Source organism: Sinocyclocheilus anshuiensis, unplaced genomic scaffold (assembly GCF_001515605.1).
Source record: "Sinocyclocheilus anshuiensis isolate Anshui unplaced genomic scaffold, SAMN03320099.WGS_v1.1 scaffold322, whole genome shotgun sequence".
Lineage (NCBI taxonomy): Eukaryota > Metazoa > Chordata > Actinopteri > Cypriniformes > Cyprinidae > Sinocyclocheilus > Sinocyclocheilus anshuiensis.
Genome location: NW_015542366.1, coordinates 258464 through 263463, shown reverse-complemented (window position 1 = coordinate 263463; position 5000 = coordinate 258464). Strand labels below are relative to the sequence as shown.

At 36.3% G+C, this 5000-nt stretch overlaps 1 protein-coding gene across 2 annotated transcripts in view; it reads left to right on the top strand.

Moving 5' to 3' along the window:
- Positions 1 to 5000, top strand: part of LOC107692115 (B-cell CLL/lymphoma 9 protein-like) — a 65211-nt gene that overhangs the window by 29728 nt on the left and 30483 nt on the right. The window contains exon 3 of one of the 2 annotated variants that reach the window (XM_016491019.1): positions 2290 to 2367. The exons of the other annotated variant lie outside the window; for it this stretch is intronic. The gene's annotated coding sequence lies outside the window, so the exon portion shown is untranslated. The remainder of the gene's footprint in view (positions 1 to 2289; positions 2368 to 5000) is intronic. 2 annotated transcript variants of the gene reach the window in all.

Sequence of the window (5000 nt, the reverse complement as noted above, 5' to 3'; positions counted from 1 at the left end):
TATTTAATTTTATACTTTTTTAAATACTTGCCTATTTAATTTTGTACTTTTTTAATACTTGCTTTATTTTATTGTATACTTGATTATTTTATAATTATTATTTATTTATTTATTTTACTTAATTTACAGGAGATAATAAAGGGGTGAGTAAACCTTTAAAAAAAAATTTGTTATTTTGGATGAACTATTCCTCTTTTTTGGGTTCTGGTCTGGAAAAATAGTTTTTGTGGATGTATATGTAGTAGACATATGAAATAGTCTTTTGATGTGTTTTTGATGTGTTTATCTCATACACAGAATCTGCTATTGCAGTCACATTAGGTCAACATCTATCTCTCACTCTCTCTTTCCTAAACACATTCAAGTCACTGTGCGGTGACCATAGAATAATCTGAAATCTGCAGTCGTTCGGTCTCTGGTAGTGGCTTAACATCACAGTGGAGCTCGTACTGAATGTGACTTCCTCAGATAATATGGCCAATTGATGTCACATCAGGAGAAATAATTTCGCTATTGAAACAACAGAGAAATGGTTCTCATGTGGAGATGCACAGTTTCTCACTGTTTGATTTGGTATAATATTCTGCTGACCCAACTATATGCCTTTTTACTTGATATTGATGCTCACATTTATTGAAAACCCACATATGTCGTAGACGAGGCCTGGTGAATCGTGCACGTGCTTCGACAAATAGGGTGCATGAATCTTTAATTCACAATACTACTCCTATTCTGCAATTCTATCCAGTTAAAACTAGTACAAAAAAGACAATCTTCACTGGACTTGACAGTGACAATGAGCCAGATGTCTAAAATGCAGGAAGACTCTTTTAATGACTTTGGGGAAAGAGGAAGCTGGTTGTAGATCAGCTCCTGTTTAGAGTAGGAAGTGACCTCATTAGATGAGGAAACTTCTGATGGGATTTAGAGCATCACTTTGAAACAAAACAATGCGTCATTTCTTTACGACGTTGTATTGTCTGCTTTTTGTTTGAATGTGGGTTTTGAAGCTCAGTTTTTAACTGTAGGCAACGCGTGTTTGCATCAGTGCTTGCAATCTTTGATAAAGTTCTTTCATGTATTATTTCTATGAGTTTATTGTATTTGGGAACACCCACACACTCACACTTTCTCTTTCTCTCTCGTTCATTCATCTGCTCTTGAACTGAAAGGTTAAAAGCTTGCTGATTTCATCAGGCTTCATGTTCATGCTGCTCTTTTTAATGCAGTGGATGAATACAGTGTCTGGTGGCTGACAAGCTCCAAAAAGACAAAAAAGCACCAAAATAGACCAAAAAAAATAGACCAAATGTCTCTCTGAAGTCCCCTGAATCATAAATTGCTATACAAAAGATTGGGGTTGGTAAGATGTTTTTTGTGTTAATGAAATAAGTTTCTTATGCTCTCCATGGCTCGATTTATTCGATCAAAAGTACAGCAAACACATTAATATTATGAAATATAATTACAAATTAAAATAATGGTCTTTTGTTTTAATATTTTTTTTAAATGTAATTTATTCCTGTGAGGCAAAGCTACATTTTCAGCCAATTTTTTTTCTTCAGGTTTCCTTGATGAAAATCTATTTTCTCCACAAGCACGCGTCGGAAATGTAACGCCCCTTACCATAATCGCGAGCGTCAGCTTTCAAGTAAATATCAAGACAGTTAATAAATTTTAGCAAATGGCTGCAATATAACAAAGAGTGAAAAATTGAAGGGGGTCTGAATACTTGCCGTACCCACTGTATATATATATATAAGTGAAAGTTTAGGTAACGCGCAGAAATTCTTGGTATCCAAATTCAAATTCAATTCTTGCTTTCTCATGTTTAAAAACACAAGATTCATTGTCATTGATATAACACCTGGAGCGTTACATCTTGATCGGCAAGTAAGAATATGTGCAGATGCAACTGACATTTCAGAGCTACTGCTGACGGCTAGATTTTAATGAAAAAAGTGAAATCATACAGGTATTAAATGACAAATGTTGATTTTGCTTAACTATTTCTTTCACAGGTTTCATTATTACAGCATATAGTGTGAGTGTGGGGGCGGGTTTGACAAGCTTGAAAATTTTGTTATAATGATACACTTCTCAAACAAGTGTCATTCAATCAAAAGCTGCTTCACCCATCTATTATTAATCAAGCCATTACCTCATTCTGTTCTGCAGATCTGGCTTTAACACGCTACTCTTGCCTCTTAAAGTATTTCCTCAGTGGTGTTACATTGGTCCTCAGAGTGTGTTTAATATATGTGTATTCTCTGTCTCTCTCGCTCTCAGATCGTTGTGCGGTTGGTGGTGTTCTGTTGCAGTCAGTGCAGTCATGGCCACAGCTATATCGTGACATAGAGGGACATGGTGAGTGCAGATTACATATCTTATTTTCATGACTTTAAGACATCCATGTCAGACAATTCAAAAGTTTGAGGTCTGGTAGAATTTTTAAATATTTTTTTAAAAAGTCTCATGCTCTCCAAGGCTGCATTTATTTGATCAAAATACAGTAAAAACAATAATACTGTAATATATTATTACAAATATAAAGAACTGTTTTCTTTATTATATTTGAAAATAATTTATTCAGGTGATAGCAAAGCGAAATTACTCCGGTCTTCAGTGTCACATGATCCTTCAGAAATCATTCTAATATGCTGATTTGGTGTTTAAGAAATATTTCTTATGGTTATCATTGTTGAAAACATATGTGCTACTTAGTATTTTTGTGGAAACTGTGTATTTTTTCCCAGGACTTTTTAATGAATAGAAAAACTGCATTTATATGAAATAGAAACCATTTGTAACATTACCAATGTCAATTTAATAGGCGTGTGCGCAAATAGTCGAATATTCAATCTGTAATTATTATTTGAAAAATAAAAACACTAATCCAATTTTACTACGTGTTGTTTTGCTGGTCTTAAATGCAGGGAATCCGTGATAAATCCTAGGCATGCAAACTAAAAGTCAGTTATAACTAAATGCACTGGGTGGCACTGTGGAGCGTGTTAACAAGCTGATTGTATTTGATCACAGAATGTCGTCATCTGCCTCGCGAAGTTTGGAATTACTTTGATCAAAATTATCTTATTAAATGAACTTACAAATTGGAATTACTTTTGATCAAATGAACTATCTCTTGCAGCGTCTTATGCATGAAACGGCTTTCTAAAAACGCGGCGCTCAAGTTAAAAGAAGTTCACTCCCATCTTGCATGTTTTACCTATTCCACTGCCCGCGTCGCATCTTTGTCAAAACAAAAGCGCATTCTGTGCGAACGGCGCCTCGATATTTGAGCGCGTCTCATGTAAGCGGTTAATCATGTGCGCCGACATGCGGTTGGATCGTTCTTTTCTCTTTACTGTTATCATTGGCATATTGTCAAAGCGTCTAATTCTGACGTTCGGTAATATTTCTATTCAAAATCGCGATTCCTCGATTTCTAAAAAATAAAATCATGGCAAAACATTAAATTCGAATTAATCGATAAAATCAGAAAAATTGCCCAGCCCTGATATATATGGGTGGTCACTGGGGGTCCCTGGCACAATTTTCCCTGGAAATTTTCAAGGGGCTTTATAGCACACACTGTTTGTTTGACCTACAGTCAAATTTCCAAACCAAAATACACATATAGATCTCATCAGGCTGAACAACTTTTGTGCTGACAGTCAGCGAAGTTGGCTATTCAGGGCTTTGTGAAAACCAGATTGCTGTGGAATTTGCAATACTCCTTTTAGGGTTTTCATTCGATTGGCACCAAACTCTGTCACCATGATCTCAAAACACTTGGGGTGCATAATTGTGAAAGGATTTTTGATATCTCGAATGGTTTGGCCGTGGTGAAGCGACAAATTTCAAGAAATGAGAAACAGGAAGTGTATAATAACTTTTGCATACATTGTCCGATTTTGGTCAGTCTTCAGCAGTTTATTCGTTTTATGAGGCAGTTCACATAGATGTGACTTTAGAGGTCAAATTTATAGCGCAACCAACTGGCAGCAGTAAGTGTATCAGCCTCTTATTTTTACTCTAGTTGCTTCAAACTTCATGACAAAACATGGCAGATGTGAAACTGCATGATGGAATTCTTGATATCGTAAATAGTGTTGCCATGGCAACTGTCAAACTTTAATATTGTTTTCAGGTGTTTGAGCCACTTAACATGCTTAGAATTTCATGAAACTCGACACACACATCACAGTTATAGACCGTTACACATTGGCGGAAACTCATAAATGGGTGTGGAGGAGGTGCTCTATAGCGGCACCTTTTGTCACCAAACTCTGTACATATATTGTTCTCATCAAGCTGGGCAACTTTATAATTTACAGTCATTAGCTATGACCAACAGGAATTCAAAAAAATCATGCTGTGGATTTTTGCATACTCTCCATCTTGGGCAATCATGCAATTCACAACAAACTTTGTCTACACGATACCAAAACATTGAGGTACCTAAATTACGAACAGATTTTGGATATCTCAAACAGTGTTGCCACGGTGAATTATTAAAGTAACCGTAAAAAAGGAAGCACTCTTGATGTTCTAGAGTAACCCTTTCATTGCTGTAACCTTTAAAACCAGACTGCCAGTGAGTTAAATGCATGTGCCCACTGTGCAACTTTTCCTGAAGCCACTGGGGGGCTTGGGCCCGTCGTTGACTTAAAAAAAAATAGGTTATCGTGTCTTGAGCTGCGGCTGTAATTAAATGCACCTGAAAGAGCTAATCAGGGTCTTTAATTCACATATAAATTACAGTCAGGTGTGTTAGAGCAGATCTCTGCTAGAAGAAAAATCTGCAGGTGCAAGACTGAGTCCTTCTAGCTGATAGACTAATTATGTGAAGTCACTTATCAGTTCATAAGTGTGCTGTTTTAAGTGTTTATGGTGGGCCTGTTTCTGTAAGTCTCTGCAGCAGCTCTATGGTGTAACATCACAAGTATGACACGCATATCATAAGGCATAATGTGATAAATCCTGTCTTTTCGACT